The sequence below is a fragment of the Epinephelus fuscoguttatus genome, linkage group LG7 (assembly GCF_011397635.1).
Source record: "Epinephelus fuscoguttatus linkage group LG7, E.fuscoguttatus.final_Chr_v1".
Lineage (NCBI taxonomy): Eukaryota > Metazoa > Chordata > Actinopteri > Perciformes > Serranidae > Epinephelus > Epinephelus fuscoguttatus.
The window spans coordinates 21,506,843-21,527,397 of record NC_064758.1 but is presented as its reverse complement, the minus strand read 5'-3'; the positions used below and the strand labels follow the sequence as shown (position 1 = coordinate 21,527,397).

The 20,555-nt window shown below is 43.3% G+C and overlaps 1 protein-coding gene across 4 annotated transcripts in view; it reads left to right on the top strand.

Moving 5' to 3' along the window:
- Nucleotides 1-20,555, top strand: part of rerea (arginine-glutamic acid dipeptide (RE) repeats a) — a 146,744-nt gene that overhangs the window by 19,882 nt on the left and 106,307 nt on the right. The window contains exon 2 of one of the 4 annotated variants that reach the window (XM_049580776.1): nt 10,254-10,334. The exons of 1 other annotated variant lie outside the window; for it this stretch is intronic. The gene's annotated coding sequence lies outside the window, so the exon portion shown is untranslated. Of the gene's footprint in view, nt 1-10,253; nt 10,335-18,478; nt 19,013-20,555 lie in introns of those variants that run through there. 2 more of the 4 variants (XM_049580778.1, XM_049580775.1) reach the window with 2 other exon arrangements.

The following is a 20,555-nucleotide window of genomic DNA, read 5'->3' as shown; positions in this document are numbered from 1 at the left end:
TCTATTCAGCAAGTTACACCATGCAGACACTGACAGCTACTGGTTTAGAGCGGCAAAGAAGAATTTATTTCCGGTAAATAAATAGTGTAACGTTAGCCATTAAATTGTCAGCAGTTTGGCAGTATTTTACACTGAGACAATTAGATAGTTCTGTGACATTCATTCTTTGTATGTATGTGTTCATGTTTTATGAAAGGTTTAACTCAGGGGTGTCAAACATTTGGTCCGACCAAATCCAGCCCACTGGATGACTTTGCACATCTAATACTGATGCACTTGTGGACGCTAGGAGGTGCCAGGTGCCACTTCACGTAAAATAGTGCTTCAGAGGCTTTCCCACCCCGAACCAGAATACAGTTCTCTGAAAAAATATTGAATACTTACTGTGGTCGTAATTAATAGTGTTAATCAGCAGCTTAAGTACAAAACAATCTGTATCAGACGTCTATTTTAAAACAATATTGGTGGAACCCTATGGCTAAGGCATTGCCAAAAGTTTTGATTTGTAAAATAGATTGTAAGGCAGGGGATAACTTAATCTGCTTCATCAATAGCTTCAACTTTGGTTTGGTGTGGTGATGCCAACATTTCTACACAGGAGTGGAGATGTATGAAAAAATACATATGGAATGACAGTGAGTAGTGTTTCATAAATGTGTGAACTTTTCAAGAATGTAAGTCTTTACACTGAGAGATAGTCATGAGTTATTATGCAATGGTTTTACTGGTCTAGCCCACTTGAGACCAAACTGTGCCGTTTGTTGCCCATGAACTGAAATTAGTTTGACACCCCTGGTTTAACACATCCATACAGGGTTTAAAGTAAATAGCTGCATTATTTATTTATTTATTTATTTATTTATGTATTGTAATGTAGTGGTATTGAATTGAACTCTGTTCGGGCAGATACGCAAGTTTAGCTACCGTAATCAGTATTGGGAAGGAATAAATGGTATTGTAACATCACTACTAATTTCCAAAAAGGCATAATTTGGATAAACTGACCTCATATTTGGAATCTAAATTGTTACTTTCTCACTTGCAAAAATCTCCAAACTTTATAAAGAGACAAATTAATAGCTTTTAGCCTCGCTAAAATTTCTGCAGGCTGGTTGTTACGCAGTCTGAAGAGACACAATGCATTGTGGAGCAGTTGATTATGTCCCGTAAGCTCACATCTCCTACTCAGATTCTTGCTAATATAATATACATACGAGCATTTTTCACATGCTATGCAGTGTGAACACACTACATACTCAATTTTACACCAGACAAAGTATGAACAGTATATTAGTATGTGTTTTCGAACACAGCCTAAGTCACCTCAGACTCAAGGTTATTTGATTTTTCACAATTTTTTAATGAATAATTGATTGATTGACAAAATAATCTGCAGATAAATTGATAATGAAAATGTTGCAGTCCTGAATTTGATTGTGTTACCAACTGTATTTGCACCGCCTGCAGCAATCTCACAATTGACCTTATTCTACATATGTATTTTTATGCTGGTTTGTGTGGGCTACTAATTCCCATTTACATGCTACCCGGCATTTTAGCCTAATTAATATCTTTAGACGCCTCCTCCGCATTATGTTGCAACATCAGTTTCCCTCCAGTATTCAGCCTCATATCTCTCTGTCATGTTGCTACTGTGTTAAAAACCTTTGAGCAGATTCTGGAATAACACTGTGCCTTGTACTATTCATCTCACAGCCACATGAAAACTGAGTCAGACAGCAGAGCAGTTGGATTTCAGCAAAATACTGTCAAAGCTCAGATTGTGATTCATCACTCCATTAAGGTGCACACACATCTTAAACGCTGTTGAATAAAGCGGTTGGAATGCATGTCTTAATGTGATTATGCTCTCTCTGAATATGAACGCATTCAGGTTAGGGTAATTCGAAAAGTGTGTTTACATGGTGATTTATAATTCACTGTCTGAATTTGGTAAATTATTGAAAAATTGTGGTCCTTGTGAGCTCAGTCTTTGAGCTATTGAGTCTTCTTTAGTGAAACGTCTGAACAATAGAAGAGCTGTTGTTCAGGGCTGCTGGAATGAAATGTTGTGCAGCCGAGAGGAAGCAGCAGCATGCTTTTGGGTCTTGCTCTTCCTGTGTTGTTGGCACAGAGACGTCATCCAGCCAGTCACGCTGGGGTCAGAGGCTCTGAAAATAGCCCTGAGGGGATTCGAGCTGCACTGATAGCATACCTGCTGTTACGTTGAGATGTTATCCAACTGCAAGCCAACCCAGGCTCCCTCCCAGCTGCTTTGGATTGTTCTGCAATACCTCACGCAAAGATGGAGTGGGGCCATTACACCTCTGGCTCTGTAGCACTCCCTGCAGACATACACATGCACGTACTTACACCTGCACAAACATGCATGCACGTACCTGCAGCCATGCACTGCATCGAGGTCTGTATATGTTTGCCTTTGCATGCACAGATCATCACACACATATGCGACCACACACACACACACGCACGCGCGCATCAAACCAGATTACGCTGTCACCACAAAAAGCTTCGTAGCAGCAGCACAGGCAGGCTGGCTTTTCACAAAGGGTCAGAGTTGACTGCAAATTACAGCTGGTGGCTGACCAAGGCCGGTGATGGATCTCAATGCACTCTGTGTTTACCCACACACCTGCACCCCCACGGATGGGAGAGATGGCGAGCACAGCCGAGAGCACACAGCCATTTTGTAACACCTCAAGGAACTCTCCCTCCTCTCCCTGTATGAGGAATAGATGAGGTGGTGCCATTAAGTGAATTTGCTGTTATTTCCCCAGGCTCTTAGCTGAAGATGTCAAACCTCAGCCAGCGAGGCAGCCAAGGATGACTGCCGACTCAGGCAGAGGCAAACACACACACACACACACACACACGCTCCACACTCTCTGCTACGCAAATGATCAGCTTTCATGCTTCTGTGTAATTTATCAAATTGCTTGGGCATGTGATGAATGGGCCCAGATCTCAAAAGGAAAAAAGACATTTAGTTTGCATTAGGTCGCTGTTATGCCCATGTAACAGCTTAGAATTTAATTACAGTAAATGGTAAACATCGTATTCACATTTTCTGAAACAATAATTTAGTAGGTCTAATTGCTTTGTAGTTTCACAGACTTACACTTGAGCGATTAGTACACAAGTGGAATCGGCTTGTTAAACAAAAACTGTTCAATCCTATTACTTATACTACAGACTACTGTGTTCTCTTAGCGTGTGGAATGAGCAAGCGGGCTTAATGTTCTCTACATTTTCTCACAAATGCCCGCACTCACACATCCTTACTGTAGAAGAGGCTGGTTCTCTCCTGGTGATTTGTCACAGTTCCCCATTGTATTACACACCACCTCTCCTTCACACTCCAAATCCCCCCCCCCCACCCCCCCCCACCCCCCACACACACCCTCCTTTTCTTTCTCTCCCTCCCCTCCTTCGCTCCCTAAATCATTTCTTTACATGTGTGTGGGTGCCCCCTCTCGCTGTGATTCTGATACTTCATAACGGCAGGAGGAAATTGAGCTGACCTTGAGGCTGCCGAGCTCCTTTATAATGCTGATGTATGGGGCTGTGGGCGCAGGCAGCCAGTAAGTGAGAGGCATGTTTTTATTTGCCGGGGAGCAGGGCCCAGTGTCAGGACACATAACAGGGTTCATTTCTCGCCCACTCGAGCTAGCTAGTGTGCCAGGAAGCTTAGTGTCAAGCATTCAAGTCCGCTAGGTGTGATTTACCTGCATTAGCCTTTGTGTACTGGAATAAGTTGCATCATGCTGCAGATAGAGTTAACCCTGTGGATAGCTTGGTCTCACTTTAATATGATTTAGATGGTGTTGCTGCATTGCAAAAGTCTCACTGTTGCCAAGTCCAGTATCTCAAGGTTGGAGTAGAGATTAATTCATGCAGGATTGTTTTTTGGCCAGTTTGCATTTTGTCGTCGGGTGACAGGGCGATCATTTAAAAACGACACAGTCTCTTTGACAACCTCGTATCACCCCACCTGTCATTGATGCCATTATTTTTTCAGCGTGGTTGTCCCACTTTCTTCTCCTCAGCAGCTCTCTGCTCATCAGTGCAATCAGCTTCCTCCTAACACAATCAGCCCGCTCTCAAATTACAGTCATGATTGAGACCAAGTCAGCCTGAGGAAAAGATGAGAGCGCTTATGATTCAAGCCTGAACGCTGCTCAGGAGGTGGACATGATAAATTAATATCTGTAAAATATAATGCAACCCAATGCAATAGCCCTGCAACAAATGGCACCTTTGTGATGCTTGGGAAATGCATTTTATGAGAGAGGTGGCAATTCTGGGGCTGCGTGCACTTGTTTGATTATAATGATTTGTATTATACTGTCAGCTTTTTTTCTGGAGTTTAATATCTGTACCACAAAGTAAAGGGAAAATTAAATTACAGCTGCAGTTAAAGAGTATTTTTCATTTTCAATTAAGCTACCAATTAATTTCTAGATGATTAATTAATTGTTAAGTCTATCATTATCAAAATGAATGCAGATTGATTTTGTCGATCAACTCATTGTTTAATCAAGAAATTGTTGCATGTCTGAGAGGGCAGAGAAAAATACACCACCACACCCTCGTAGTGGGTCATTAGTGATGATGAAGAGGAATTGCCTGTTATAAGTGCATACATTGCTTTCTAGGAAAATTCTGCATAGTATACCTTTAAGCCTTACAAAGTTTAACAATCCTGACCAAGCCTACTCTTGTCATACCCACGCATAAACATGTCAACATAAATTGTCGCTGATTGCATAATTCAGAACGTTATTCAAAAATCAAATCTCACCTCATGCTGCTAAATAAATGCAGAAATGTTTGAAGATGTTATGTGCTATTTGAGGGTCCCCTGTTGATACAAACGCAAACTAACTTTGTCGCAAGTCCACAACCTTAGTCCTATGTTTCAAGATTAAAAGACCGACATCACACTGTCCTACAGTCCTAATGCAATATTAATGTAATGCTACTGGAAGAGTCTGATTTACTTTGATGATACTTCTCCATCTTCTGCTGTAGGATGAATGGTCTTCAAATGCGTAACCAGGCATGTTGAACAAAACCAATCTGCCTTTAGTTTACACAGTGCCTATTTTTTAAAAGGGATATTTTTTTTTTAGTAAAATTTTCCCCCTCCATTTAAAAAAAAAGAAAAGAAAAAATATCCGTCCACACGACCTTCATTTTACAAAAAATCTCTGTGTACTCAAAAATGCAAAAATGACTCTCAGTGCCTTTGGTGTTAACTGTTGTCACCGGTCTCCCCTCATCACAAAGGTAGCAAAGTGTACAGGCTAATGTTACTTTTTCCAAAACACCTCCTTGAGATCTCATCACTGTTGTTTTGCCTTTGATATAAAGATGAAGGAGCTCACTCAAAGATAGAAGTGATGCTCTACACATGCTAAAAGTTTTCCTTTGACTCCCCAGTCAACAACAATCCGACTCTTGACATTGTCCCACCATCTGCTGGTCCACTCGGGTCTAATCCAAACCTGCAATTTTTGGCAGACTTTAAAGTTAGTCCACTGTTGTTTTTGTTTCTAACGCATGCTCACAAAGCAACATTTGGGCAAGTGCGAATTCGTTTCCCAAACGCTTCGTTTTACATGTCTACAGAGATGCAAACCAGAGTTTTGAAAGTGACCAAAAACTGTTGGGATGAGAGGCTAAAACGAAGTGGAAAATATCTGTTTACAAAAATATCTGTGAGCCTTAGCCAGGGCCTTTAACACTTATTCTCTACTTGCAGGCCTGTTGCTGGTTAATTGGTTTTCAAAATAAAACCACTTTAATAGTGTGGCTGTGTGACTTTTCACAATGACAAAAGAACAATAGAGATAACATACAAGCATTCATTTGTTTTCACTCTGTCTGGAATGTTAAATAGTCATTTTAGTCTTAATGTGGAGCTTTGTGTGTAATGTTAGTGGCTGTGGTTGACATTAAGAAGAGCGCAGGAAGCTTGTCAGCCCTGCCAATTCAGCTCACTTCTCATATGGCACCAATCCACTTGCATAACCCCATGTCTGGATGCTGCACTCTGAAAACAGGCAAGGACCCAATTCATTCACGGCCTATCCAACAACACATTGACTGTGCGCAAAATATGTTTTAGCAGCTTAACAGCGGCAGACTAATCAATTGATCCAGATTTTGCCATCCATTGATCTTGGCACACCCTGGGTCCAGGCTATTATAGTGTATGTATGATAATGATATCATTAGCAGCCCGTGGCCGATCTATTAGGGCAGGGGAAATGCTTGTAAAAACCACTCGAACCATGCATAGAAACATTTGCACTGCCAAATGCTGGGGCGAATGGTCCAAATCTGCTTTGCAAATGCCTCCCTGTCACTCTCCCTCCTACCCCACCTCACAACAGCAACAGTAGCGTGGCAGAGAGGCGGGTGAGCCTGCTGGTGCTGCTGACTGGCATTCTGTGTGTTGATGAATGTGCCGGCCTGACGGCTCAATGTGCTTACCTAACAGGAGCTGCTCTACTGTCACACTGAGTTTCTCAGTCTCTCCCTCCCTCCCTCCCTCCCTCTCACTCACCTCACTCGTGTCTTTTTTCGGGGGTAGTAAGAAGAGCGTTCCACTTGGTTAGACACTGCAGCCTCCACACTGTTTCTCAAAGGTTAATGGAGCTGCCTCACAACGCACACTAATCACCAGGTAATCGCTTTCGTTTGGCTTGATAGGTAGCTAAGGTCAGCTATGATGATCAGAGCAGCCCTTTTGGGTGTGAGGATCAAGTTGCCAAATATGGTTATGCAATTTGGACTACATTCTTGTAGCAGTTTGTTGTCTCCTCTTTAGAAACCCGTTTTGGAATCATTGCTCATATCCTAACACACTTGCCACCCCGCCTCGTAGTGGAAATAGTGAAGACGCAGCACATGCTATCTTTGGTTTCTTCATGTTGTGCTGTGGAGGTGTTTGAAGTGGTTAGCATGAGCTTGGTGTTAAAATAGTGGCTTTTCATGTGCCGGACAGCCAGAGACACTGACAGACCGAGAGGCGGACTGAAGTCATGAAAGCGAAGCGGTTGTCTTTGATGTCAGCCAGCTTCCGAAGGGCCATGGTGGTCGGAGGGGATTGAGGTTTCAGCGTGGGATTTGGGGATTGTCGTGTCTGAAAGGTCCCACTGGGGCTGAGTGTGTGTGTGTGTGTGTGAGTACATGCATATTCACATAGTAAGACTGAGACCAGGCAGTTAGAGAAGGAAAGGCCAGTTTGTCTTTGTCACCATCCACTCCATCACCCAAGTACAGTGGTCGACAAGGGCAACAGTAATCTGTTGCTCATTTGTAAAGTAATATTTGCAATATTGTAAAAGACTAAAGCCAAATGTAAAGAAGTATATGCCTTTTAATGTCGCTTCTTTACTCCACTTTTATTCCTACTCACACTCTTTCGTCTTGTCCCTCTCACTCGGGTCAAAAATCAAACTGTTCCACTTAGTGCTCCCCCTAGAGGCCAGGAGAACTTTGTTGTGTTGACTGGATATGCAGCATTTTTCTGTTGTGTTAGCTTAGTCTCTTTGTGTGTTTTTGACTTTGCATTGTTTATGTATGAGCAGCACATTTCCATTGTTGTATATGTTTTGGATTTTTGTATGTGTTATTGATTTGGCATTGTTTCAGAAGCTGCAGCACGTTTCTCTTTATGGAAATGTTTTTGGCTATTGTAGCGCGTTTGCCCTTGTCGGCCACTGTACCACTGTGCTCACAAATAATAACCCTCAACTGGCAGAGAATGGAAGTGATCTTGCTCTCACATGAGCACACATACTGGAATATAGGACTGGACATTTCTAGGCCCGTTGAGCTTGTTTTAGTTGCTCTATTGTGACTTGTGGGAGAGACGGGATGGACGGGCAGTTTGTTAAAGGAATGATGTTGCATGCCTTGTGCTATTTGGATACAGCCTCTAGGCCGAGATATGAGCAGATTAAAATGAAGATAGGCTAGTCACAGACTGTATTTTTTTTTTTAACTAGGAGAGAGATGAATCTTAGTGTGTGTGTGTGTGTGTGTGTGTGTGTGTGTGTGTGTGTTTGATGCCCACATTGTCTGTCCCTGTGGAAATTCCAGAGTTACTGAAGGGATTGTGAAATCAATGTGAGCTATTCATACGCGGATCTAATCCTCAGATTTACTGCCATTTAATCTGTGGTTATGGCAGGGTTCTGATGGCTCTAATGCTGTCAAACAGATGTCCCTGCTCAGCCACCCAGGTTAGGCTGCACCTGGTGACACCATTGAGCCCTGGCACTAGATGGCCCACTGTGCATTTCATCTTCTCCTCAGGTGGCGACTGTTGTATGAAAACATGCACTATAGTGTCACGGTGCATCTAAAAGAATATCGAGCCAAATGTTTACATCAAAAATGTACGACCTCTAAATCCTCTTTGGTGAGTTTGATCATGGCGTTGATAAACTAAATGTTTATGTGCTTATCTGGATGGTGTGTTTGTGCTATTTTTGACAGTGTGCTCTGCTCACTGTGCTGTTGAACAGTGCTGAGATTGCACGGACAGAAATACTTGGATTTTATTCACTGCACACCTGGTGTTATTTTCAAATTCAGAGAGGGAACAGACCATTTCACTTCAAAATGCAGGCTGAATTCAGGAGGCGAATTGCATCAGAGGCAGCGAACGAATAATAACAAACAGTATCATTTTTGTACATCTGGTAAATATCATGGGATGTTGCCTTGTTTTGTTCCAGCTTTGCCGTCAGGAAATAATTGGTTAAGAAACCAGCCACAACAGCCTTTAAAGAAAAATAGCTCAGACAAAATCCTACACATATTCACCCTACTGTTCCTTACATATTCATCAGTCGCTCATTATTATATCTCGTCTGTAGGGTGTCCTTAATTTTCTCATCATAAATATTCAGAGCTACATAATGACATGCAACATATGCTATACTATTCATTATTCTAAACCAAAATTATCCCCTAATTTATCCTTATAATTCACTTTAAAAAACGTGGCCAACCATTGAATCACATGATTAGAAAAGGACACAATTCTACCCTACACTGTTTCCACATAATCTTTTAATAAGTGAATTGTTGTTAAAAAATAAATATTTGTTCAAATCAAACCATACGTCCAAAAATTAATTTGGATTGTTACACCCTGCACATGACTGCAGGCACTAGAGTTGCAGCTGTACACCTGAAACTGTACACTGTGGTATTAAAACTGACGGTTATCACACCTTAAGCATTTGCTTAAGTACAGTATTTTTAAAATAAAAGCAACCACATGTGCACATCGCCTTTCTTCCTCCACTTCCTGTCTGACATTTACACTTCTGTTTTTGACAAATAGTTTAAAGGTTTGAAAATGATAAAGGGTTGGTTTAACCTGAAAACCCCACCTGTTTACATTCCTCCTATTGTAATTGATAATAATAAATATAACTGTATAAAACCGTGCACTGTGTAACCGTGGTATTTTCTGAGACACTTATCGCACCATGAAAATCTCATACAGTTGCATCTCTAGCAGGTGCATGTGCAGGACAAAAATGCACACACATACACATCCCCAGTCTGTGCAGTATTAAAATGCTTGCATTGAAATGTAGCAGATTGATAGTGTGTGTGTGTGTGTGTGTATGTGTTGCGTTTCTGAGTGTTAAAGAGAGTAAATGCAGGGAATCTCTCGGTGTGCGGATGCTGAATGTGAAATGTCAATGTTATTGAACAGGTGCTGCGAGGCAGAGCTGTGATGTTTTTATTTCCAAGCTCTTGTCAAGCAAGGCAGAGAAGAGAGGGCTCATGGGATAATGGGGGAGGTTCAGGGGTGGGGGGGACTGTGTGTCTGTGTGTGTGTGTGTGTGTGTGTGTCTAACAGTGTGTGTAGCAGGTATGAGTGCCTCGATCTGTGTGTATCCAGAGAGGTTTATTGAGAAGAGGGAAATGAATACTGGCTTGGAATAAATGCTCACAATCTCCTCGTAGAAAATGTTAACTGCACTGTGAGGGGTATTATTATTTTTGTGTGTGTGTGTGCGCAAGTTCTTTCAGTGGCTACGTTCACCATGTGTTCAACATTACGCCAAATATGGCTGCTGACTTCACCCATGCATACACCTCTGCTGTCAAGCTGTTATCACCTCGTTTGTTCCATTTGCACATCATTTACGTTTCTTTCCCTCTGTCCTCTGTGTGTGTCTGTTCCTCCCCTTCAGTTTTTCTTTTGCAGACTGTCGTTGTGTCAATACTTGTTGAGAGGCAGTGTGGCAGGGAGCTAGGAGGTGAATGCAGTCAAGGTTAGTCAACAATGCTTTGTGACACTGGAGTGCTGACTAACACAGTGCTTTCTAACCCCCCCCCCCCCCCCCCCCCCTCCCCGAAATGTTTCTTTTCCTGCCCCACCCAGTGGTCCTTGGTCGTGTATTCTACCTGCCCTTGGTGCTCCCAGCCTTATTCCTCTCCATCATCATCCTCACCCCTCATTGTGCTTCGTCTTCCCCCCTTGCAGCCATCTTTCCCCTACTTTTGCTTTCAATGGAGAGAAAGGCTCAAGCCTGTCAGCACTCATTCATCCCTCAACTGCTAACCCATGCTAACCTACTCTTGTGTTTGTGTCTGGATGTATTATTTCTGGAGCTGTGGCAAATACCACTTCTGGGGCATTGAAGCTTCAGTGAGAAATGTCCACAAATAATCAGGTTTTGGGCGATGGGAGGTGGAGGACTAAGAGACAGGAGGACATATTTTGAAACATCAGTCGATGCATCTAAAATAACATGATCATTAGCCACTTTGTTAGCATGCTGGTTGCAGTAACATTAGCAACAACAGCTAGAGAAAGAAAATACTTTGCTAATGGCTAAGCTATCACTTAAACTTTTCAGGTGATGCTTTTTGGGGTCGTCTTTGTAAATTTTGAAACTACTCGTGATGCTTGACTTGGTCAACATCTTGCTAGCAAACTAGGCCTACCACTAAGTTCTCAAGTTTCCGTTTCGAGAATAACCAATAAATAATGTTGATACATAACGAATTATGTTGGATCACTATTTCTTAATGTATGGCCTGTTTTTAGGGTAAAAGAAATGAACGTTCAAATTTAGTTTTAGATCATAGACTGTAAAAATAATGGATGTGACTACCGTGAGGTCAGTTATTGGTTTGTGAATGACTGTTTTGAAGCTACGGGTTCGGCATTACAGATGTAGCCGTCTTGTGTTTTTGGACCCAGAAGTGACCATAGTTAGGCGAGAGGCTGGAGCTATGAAGGAGCGAGGGGTGAATCTGACTGAGAAGACAGTATTGGCAGACAGCCTTTCACTCAAAGCATCCTGCACTTAATTATGTATAACTTTAAGCCGTGATAATTTCTGAACAGGTGAGTTATATAAATATTCAACCGCTGTACAGTTGTCATGAACGGGGAAATTAGCTATAGAGACCGGAAACGTTTTTCGTTCTAGGCTGTAAACACGTTTATTTCTGCTGTGAAACTGGACATTTTAACATGGTGGTCTAAGGGGAGCGACTAGCCTCTGGTGTCAGCCTCAAGTGGCCATTTAATGAACTGCAGTTTTTGGAACTTCCATGTTAGCTTAATTTTTTTGCCCTGGAGGTTGCTGCTTGATCGGCCATTAGTTACCATGGCAACAACCGAAGCTTCAAGGCGTTTGAGTCAGCCCTAATTATTTCCTTTGTTCGTCAATATACCAAGTATCTCAATTGCGGTTTCGCTTGCAATTCTGCGTTGCACTTTCAGTTCCAATAAACACATGTGAAAGTATGATTACCGTTTTGCTATTTACACCCTCCTTTCCTGCCATTTAAAAAAAAAAAAGAGTTGGAAGAGTAAGAGCAGCGCCTATCTGAATGTCCAGAACAGTGGCGGAGAATTCAGTCACCATATTGGGGTGGGGGCTGCAGTTCAAAGCCGACGAGCAGGTTACTTAATGAGTTTGGTAATTGGCTCGCTGTGGCCTCCGCGCATCCCTGCCCTCCTGCTGCTGATGTGTGCAGGAACAGGGAGAGCGCCACAGCTTGCACTCCCTCCCTCGCTCAGTCTCTCCTTCCCTCACGCGACCCATCCATCTTTCCCTCCATCCATCCCTCTTCCACGAGCTGACTCAAGGAGCTAATGCTGCACCAACCCTCCTCTCCCCACTGTTCCTTTTATAAAGACAGTAAGCGTGCTACATGTTAGGTTTCCACTCTGCTCAATGTCGAATATCAACAGCGTTGGCCTGTCTCTTATTTCCCCAGTCTCTCCCACTCGCTATCTCTTACAGGCGCATACACACACACACACGCACACAGTATCTATTATATGTTAGATGCTTCATGCATTATGCAGAGTATGTGCATCCAAACAAGCAATTTGCAGAATTTCCAGCTCACCACTTCTGAGTAGTAATTCTCTGTGTGTCCACAACAGCATAATGAGAAACACACTTCCATGCTCAGTTGATTCATAAGTCCAAACAATAAAGACAAAGAGTAGCGAGCTTGCCATGTAATCATAAATGACACCTAACATATTATTCTCAGATTTCGGCACATTATCTCATCACCAGATACATCAAAGGGACAGCTATTCTTGTCTCACTGCTGTTGTAATAGTGTGTGCGGTAGGGAGGAAACAGCGTCACATCTGGTTTAAATCTCGTGTATTTAGTTATAGTGAGAATAGCTGAAAGAAAAATCAGAAATGACCTTCATAGTTTAGTTGTAATTGAGAGAGGTATAGGTTTTAGTGAGGGTTGTTTATTGCTTTGTTTGTTTATAACAATCCTCCAGATTTAGTGTCTTTAGGGATCAGCACTAGTGAGGCTAGCCTAATATATATTCTGGCTAATGAGCAAGCTTCCCACCTTCCTACCTATTCCCATTAATTTCCATTTTGTACCTTTAAAAATCCATAAATAAAGCCTGCATGCATTAGTAAATGTAGCCGTCTCCAGTTGCAAGACTGCTGCCAAGCTTTTTATCTACTCCCACAGTTGAGCGGTTGATTCTGCACGCTGTAGGGGTTGGGAGGCCAAAGCACAGCTAAGTGGCTCCTCTTGACCTCAGCACTGATCTCCCAACTGTCTGCTCCGACTGCACACAGACAGATTTTACCCATTCGCTCCCACAAAAAACAGCCTAATCTCATAACACAGCCTCAACACCCTGTCTGTGTGCTGTCTTCCTGAATAACACATCCTTTTCTCACCGCACCCAGTGTTGACACACTGACCGTACATTTGCCTTTGAGATTACCTCTCTGCTATTATTCATGCCAGATTGAAAAAAAGGGAATGTGAGGAAAACGAGATGGAAAAAATTCAAGATGTGAAAAATTAGCTTGAATGACTTGAGTATTTTGTTCCTGTGACCTATAATGGATGTGCTTATTCTAGTTATCACTATCTATCTGTAAACTAGATGGTTGAATCATTAGCTTACACACTGAGAGCAGCCAAGTGTGACCAGAGGAGGGTAATTGATTTCTGAATAAGCACTGGTACTGCAGAAAAAAAAAAGCTACAGCCATGTGGGCCATTGCGCCATATTGAGTATCTTAATACGCATGTCATGAATTATAGTGTAGGGAGTTAATTTTTTTTGTTTTACACATTATGAGCCTCAGCTCCCCCACTCAGACTCCTCTTACAGCACAGCAACAGCATGAAGCTGCACTTCCGCTTACTGTCCATAAGGTGGCAGTGTATGGAGGTGAGACAGCCATGTGCTCTCTGTGAAATGGAGCAGTCATAGGCTATTTGAGCAGATTAGCTTGGAGACAGTAACCACACAGGAATCACACACTCCAACCGCCACTCTCTCTCTTTTTGCTTTCATGACCACGGACCCCATGTGCTCAGCCGACTGCTGATGACTTTTAAACAGAGTTTCACCCTGCCGGAATAGGATTTTACTAACTGCTTCCAGAGCTAAGCATCAGACACATGTACTGTTTGTTTATCTCGCTGCGTCTTTGTTCACAAAAGGATTTGCCTGAAATGTAAACTTCCTCTTTTCGCCACAGCCCGCACTCTGTCTCTCCATGGCCCTTTTGGAAATACAGTCTCATTCCTCAGAGTCTGTTCTCAGTGCAGCCACGGCAGGCTGAACTGCTCTTTTATTCAGATGAATGAGGCCCTGTTTTGCCTGGAGAATCAGACAGACACAGACAGTCCATGTGAGAGCTCGAAGAATATCTGTGGAAAATCAGGGGCTTAGTGAAACAGCATCTAAGTTATTACACATGTGCATTTGTTTGTGTCACCTCCTATTTGCGTGGGAGTATGGCCACAGAGAGTTGGTTTTTCTGGTTTATAAGCATGTCACACGCTGATCTTCTTTTACCTTAGCTTCACTATGCATCTCAGCAAGCTGTTATCTAACGGAAACTGTTGACAGTGTGAGCTCCTGTCGAGAGCAGTTTGCTTTTTTGCTAATATATATCAAAGTCTGCAAATGAGCAGTCGGGTTTTACTGTATTTTATAAAGAGAAAATGCTGTGATTCCTCTCACTAACATTTGATCAGTTTGTCTGCCAGGTGGCAGATACTTCCATCTGGAATAAGGTTTACTTACATTCATTTTTTTAATATGCAATAGTTTTACCAAATGGCTGCTGCAAGCAAGTTTCACTCTCTTGAGTAGCTTGTGTAGCTTGGCAAAGAGATTAGACATATGTAGCCTACAAGTGTCTTGGTTTTCAGAGTGTTGCGAGGCTGCCAAATGTGACTGTGAATAGCTATGTAAACAAGATAGCTATGCGAGGCTAGACCTTGCACTGATTGCCTGAAGTGAAATACCATTCCTTGGCTTCTTTCACATTTTTACAACTGTGTTAATGATCGCAAATAAAGGCTCGCTAGGTAGCAGGTTAATTACTAGCTGTCTGTTTGGATTGCCTCCAGAGGACATCTTGATTTTCAGTTAGTCTTTTGTCACCATAACAGGGCTGTTTGCTTGTGTAGAGAAAAGAGCAACCTTTATTTCTTAAAGGTCCTTTCTTCTTTTTCTTAGTTAATGAAATTTCACTCTGTCAAGTACTGTTCTTTTTAGCAAAAGCAATAGTCCTTGAATCTTCATATCCACAAGCGTGCAGTTAACCATATTTAGTTGAGTAATTTCCTTGAGTTACTTTGTTGGGAGATTGGAGAGGATTGTTTTATTGCTTCCCCTTCTCTCAACCCCCTCCAGGCAAAGTCTGTGTTTTAATTAGTCGTGTAAGACCCTATTTTCCCTTTGGATTCCCCCAACTTGTAAAGTGCTCTCTTAAGAATCCATGAAGGCTAAAAGGGGCAATGAATGATTTGAAGTCAGCTTTTTTTTTTGCTTGCCTGCCAGCAGTGAAGGGAGAGGCCTATCAGCACTTGCCGTCAGTATGAGGAACAGTAACTTCAAGCAGCAGTCACACAGAGTCTTTGTTCTTTATGGATTTAGTACATGTGGCGAGGAGAGAGTCACTGCTTTAAAGCCCCATCTGGAAAAGCACTGTTCAAGTTTTTAATATGGGAGGAACGGCTCCTGTAGATAATACCTGCCTGAGAATGGTAAAATGGTCTCAAGGTTCAGTCTAGCACATCCGTTTTTTTTTTCGCCCTCCTCGCATTATGTTTTGGCAGCAGGGAAGTTAGCTTGTTACACTGTGGAGATTTAGTCATGTGTTAAAGTCGAGCTTCTGAAGTACACCCCCACCACCGCCACAACCTAACCCTCCTTTTGGTTTACAAGTCTGTTTTCTTCTCTCAATCCCTTTTTCCTTCAACTTGTCTGCTCATCCCTGGTGAATGTATTAAATGAAGTTACTAGATATGAGTGCTTAAGAGGCCAGGGCCTCTGAGGCTTGCCAAGTCTCTCACAGGCTTGGCTCAGTCATCCATGTCGCTTTTTTCTGTTGTTTCAGCTACTGGCTGACTTACTTGTATCGCCGAGCACTTTCTCTCTTTCTCTCCCTCGCTTGCTCTCTGTGTTTGCTGCCTCTGAGTGGCTTGTTTTTCTCCAGTGTGGAGAAATCAGGCTAAAGCAAACAGTGTGTGTCAGCCACAGCTTTTGTTAAGTATTCATTTTTAATGAGCGTAAGTGGCTACAGAATCCTATAAACCATAAATGGAGTAGTCAGACTGGGGAGGGGTGAGGAGGGGGCCGCGTTGGCCTTTGATTCAGTGGCTGTCTTGCAGTCTTTTTGTTTAGTAACACTTGTACTAATTATGTTTGATGTGGATGAAGAAAACATATTTCAAAATGATAGTTTGTGTTGCTTTATTGTGCCTTTTTCCCTCCTCTCATACGCCCCCTCTGGTTTTGTTAGCTCTTACAAGGAATTGTTCTCCTTTAATAATCTTTAGGAAAAAGACAGTTGCAGCAAAGTGTCATTTTCTCTTTCGAGCAAGCGCTCGGCTCTGTTAGATTTCATTTCCTCTGAATTCAGAAAGAGGCAGCAAGTAACCAGTTTTTGTTCTGCCGGGATCGAAGGCACTGTGAGCTGTAGAAGGGGGTGCTCAGGGAAAAGGTATTGTGATGGGCCGTTTGAATGCTGAACAGAATTGAATAGACACAGTCAGCTTCCCAGATACATGCTTAGGCCTGTAGAATGTGGAGTGCTTTGCTTGTAACTGCACCGGTTGTCTCCTTTCATTATCGGTTAATGGTGCCCAACTTGACAGAGCCATGTGATAAACAGAGGAGCTGTGAAATCCTGGAGGTGGAGTTCTCGTCTCCCTGATAATGGGATCTCATCTGCCAGGGAGGGGAGCCTGCCCCGCCAGCCAATCCAGCTTTGCGCTGCACTGCCTTCAGAGAGGATTCACTGCGCTCACCCTTCAATGCTGTCTTGGCCCAACTTAAGCCTCACCGACCTGCTGAAAATGTTGGCTGCTTTCTTGTTGCGTAACACGTGATACAATCACTTATGAAGCCTGAAATACCCCTCTATCTTTGACTGTGTATCCCCAACAGAGATTGACATGCATTTCTGCCTCCCTATCAGCCCTGGATCCTCTGGATGTTTGTGTAACTCAGGAGAGGAGGCAGACTGTGTGTAAATATCATAAACACTGACCTTGTGAAATGTATACATACAGTGATAAGGGAGGAGCTGCTGCTGCCGTAGTGTTAGGTTACTACGTGGAGGGGGGGAGTACGACTTCTCAGGACAGATGCCTCAGGAGCTGGAAAAGGTTTTACCAGCACTTTGTTGCACACTCCCCACCCTCTGCTATTGAAACGAAGGCAACCAACATGGTTTGCAGCACAATGAAAGACCCCCTGCACACCACCCTCAACTCAATTGCTATTGATCCTCACTGCCCGTCTCTCCTGCTGCCTGTGTTTGGCTTTAGTGCAAAAAAAAAACCCATCCCAGTGCTCAAACTATTTGCTTTACGTAATTGGATTTTGACAGTGATCCAATAATATCATGTTTAAGACAATGAAAATGTGTCAAGCTACTTGCTCGGTGAAATGGAAATCATCCTATTAATTTATAACTTAAAGCAGGCCATCTTTGTTTGCATCCGCCTCTTATGTGTAAGGGAGACTGTCAGATTTCTTTTCATTAAAACATAATGTATATTTTACCACAAAATGAGGGAAATAACCAGGATCACATTTGATGCGACGCAGAGGCTAGCCATTAAAATCAGCCTCCCAAATATTGCTAATGGACTACTCACATTATCATCCCCGCTTGTTTCTGCCTTTTTAATGGGTGGGGTGACTAATTAATTCATTATCCAAAAATGCAAATGAGCTCCACAAGCCTGAGCAGCATTCATCCGCTTCTCCTCTTGTGTATTTCCCCCCCCCCCAAGCAGATGCATATAGCTAATGTTTTCAGATATAAATCAGTTAATGTATTTATGTATCAATCGTTAAAATGTGTCCTTGCGCACACACACACACACACACACACACACACACACACACACACACACACAGGGAGAAAAATGTAGTGTGCCATTAAGCTGTTATTAACAAGGCACTACTACTACAAGCTTTCACTGCTTTTCATTGTCTCGCTTTAGTGTTTGAGTCACATTCCCATAAGCGTTACCATTGATCGGTTGATGATGGTGGGTCGGGGCCACTTTGGCTGCCGTGCATCTCGCTTCCTGGTGTGCGCACACACACACGCACTGTGCGCGCCGCGTTTCCCTACGGGGCTGCCATCAATCAGCAGCCCCATTGGCGTCCCCCCAACCACCACCTCCACCACCACCACCCTTTTGTCCCTGACGATTATTTGAATCCAGTCCATGTTTTTGTTTCGCTCTGCTTTTTTTTCTCTTCTCCTCTTTTTTGAGTGTGGTCGGGGTAATTCTCCTTCACTAGTGTCTGGATAAAGAAAGACTAGGTCAGCCATGTGGATGCGTCTGTTGAACAGCTGAAGAGGAGGAGGAGGAGGAGGGGAGGAGGAGGAGAAGGGGGGGGTTTACAGAGACGGAGGGAGCGATAGGGAGAGTGTGTGTGCATAGGAAACAGAAGAGAGGGGGAGAGAGAGCGCGCGTGTGTATGCATGCATGTGTGTGTATGCGTGGTGTGTGTGTGTGGAAAAAGGAAGCGGAGCCTGTAAACGGCGAACTCGCTGGTTTCCTACCCCTCGAAACAACTAACAGCGCTGTGTTACTTTTTCATGTGGACACTATCATCGACAACAACACGGCCGGAGGGAATAGGAGCAGTTTCACGGGGGGACTGGCTGACGGTGCGGTGCCTCTGCTCGGCTTTATATCGGACGCGGACTGTAAATCAGTAAAGTGAAACCGTCTTTTGTTGAAGCAAGTGCTCGCCCGAGCCCCTCCGTGCGGGCAGTGGGTTTAAAACAGGAGGAAAGAAAAGTGTCCGTGCGCGCCTTGGTTTTGTCCCGGTTCTTGGATTTGGCCCAGCTGGCGTTAAGTTCGGTGGGTCATCTCGGGCAAGGATCGCGTTTTGAACTTGTTTGCAGCAGTCTGTGGGACTCCAAGAATCACCAGACTGGCGGGTGAGTAGTTGAATACAAAAAAAGATTGCAGGACGGTTGTGGTTGGAGGAAGAGGAGGAGGAGGAGGTGGTGGGGGGCGCAGACAGGGAGAGCAATGTGTGTGTGATTATAAAAGAAAAAACTGAATTTGAGCAATAGTGATGAATAAAGCCGGGTGACACTTAGACTTTAAAGCGTAGAGTGTCCTATTTTTGTTTATAGGAAGCGTGTGTGACCTCGAGTCAAATGTTTTTGAGTGCTCCGGCGAGCTGAAAGTTGGCTGCATTGTTGTAAAACTTGGCTCCTCTTCTCTCTGGACTGTGGAGCAGACCCTCAGGCAACCTCCATGACCTGAGCAGCCTGTAACAAGGCTTCAGCAGCTAATGGTTTTAAAGTCAGAATAATGAAGTAAACAAAGTGAGAGCTTAAATAGCAACGTTGTTTCCTGCTGCCCAGGAAACATACATCAAAGACAAAAAACTCCTTGTGTGTGTGTGTGTGTGTCTAAGCAATCAATCAACTTCCTAGAGGAGAGAAAAGTTGCATTTTTGACAGGAAAAAATGTTGAAATGTGTCTTGATGAGTCAGTGCTACATAAATTTTGAACGGGTGGGATTTCCCCAAGTTTTACATAAAAGGGATTGGCTATTGGATTTACAGCCATGTTCGTGTCATAAATTGATTATTGGAGTGTAATAATGGAAAGAAGTTGAGTGTTTTAAGGGGGACCGTGTGCAAGAGACCGGCTGCAACCAGCAAACTGTTGAAGGACCACCAAATTAACTTGACTTCCCCCCTTCAGCACCCCAGAGGCTATGAACTCTGGCCCGAGCACATGCAGCTCTCACTGTGGGGGGAGATCTGTGCCTGTTGTTGAAAGGAGCAAAGGGGGGGGGGGGGCTGGTGTGTGTGTGTGTGTGTGTGTTTAGGAGGGGACAGCTTAGGATTTGAAAGCAGACTACAGTTATTTGTCTGAAAGGCAGCTTATCTAATGTTTTCCAGTTATAGTGGGGGGGGGGGCTTGTTTACTTAAATTACTGTAAAATTGGTCATAGTAAGTCTTCATGTGACTCCAATCAGAAGCTGAATCCACAGGGTATGTGGCCACATAAGCACAAAGAAAGCTTCAGCCCTGAAACAAGATACAAATCGAGGATGAGGAGGGGGGAAGAAGCAGTGATTGCCCTCAATCTCCGCCATATAAAAACAATCCCTTCCTGAAATCCTTCCCCCTGCTGCTGCATTTTTTAACCGAGCTATTACATGGACTCAGATGTTACATTGCTAATTGTGAGGAGCTAATCTCCACCATGCCCAGCTTCCTGTGGTATTTTTTGTCCCCCCACTAGCTGAGAAGTGACCTCCAGCTTAATGATTCAGATGTGATTAATCCACTTGAGTGGGATGACACCGCATGGGCTAATGTATGGCACAAGCACAGCAGATAATGGACGATTGTTGGAACATAGAAAGGACATTTGCTCCTCCTAAAAATGCTTTGAACATTTGAGCCTCATTCGGTTTTATAAAATCAAGTGAATGTGAATACGAGGCATTGTATAAG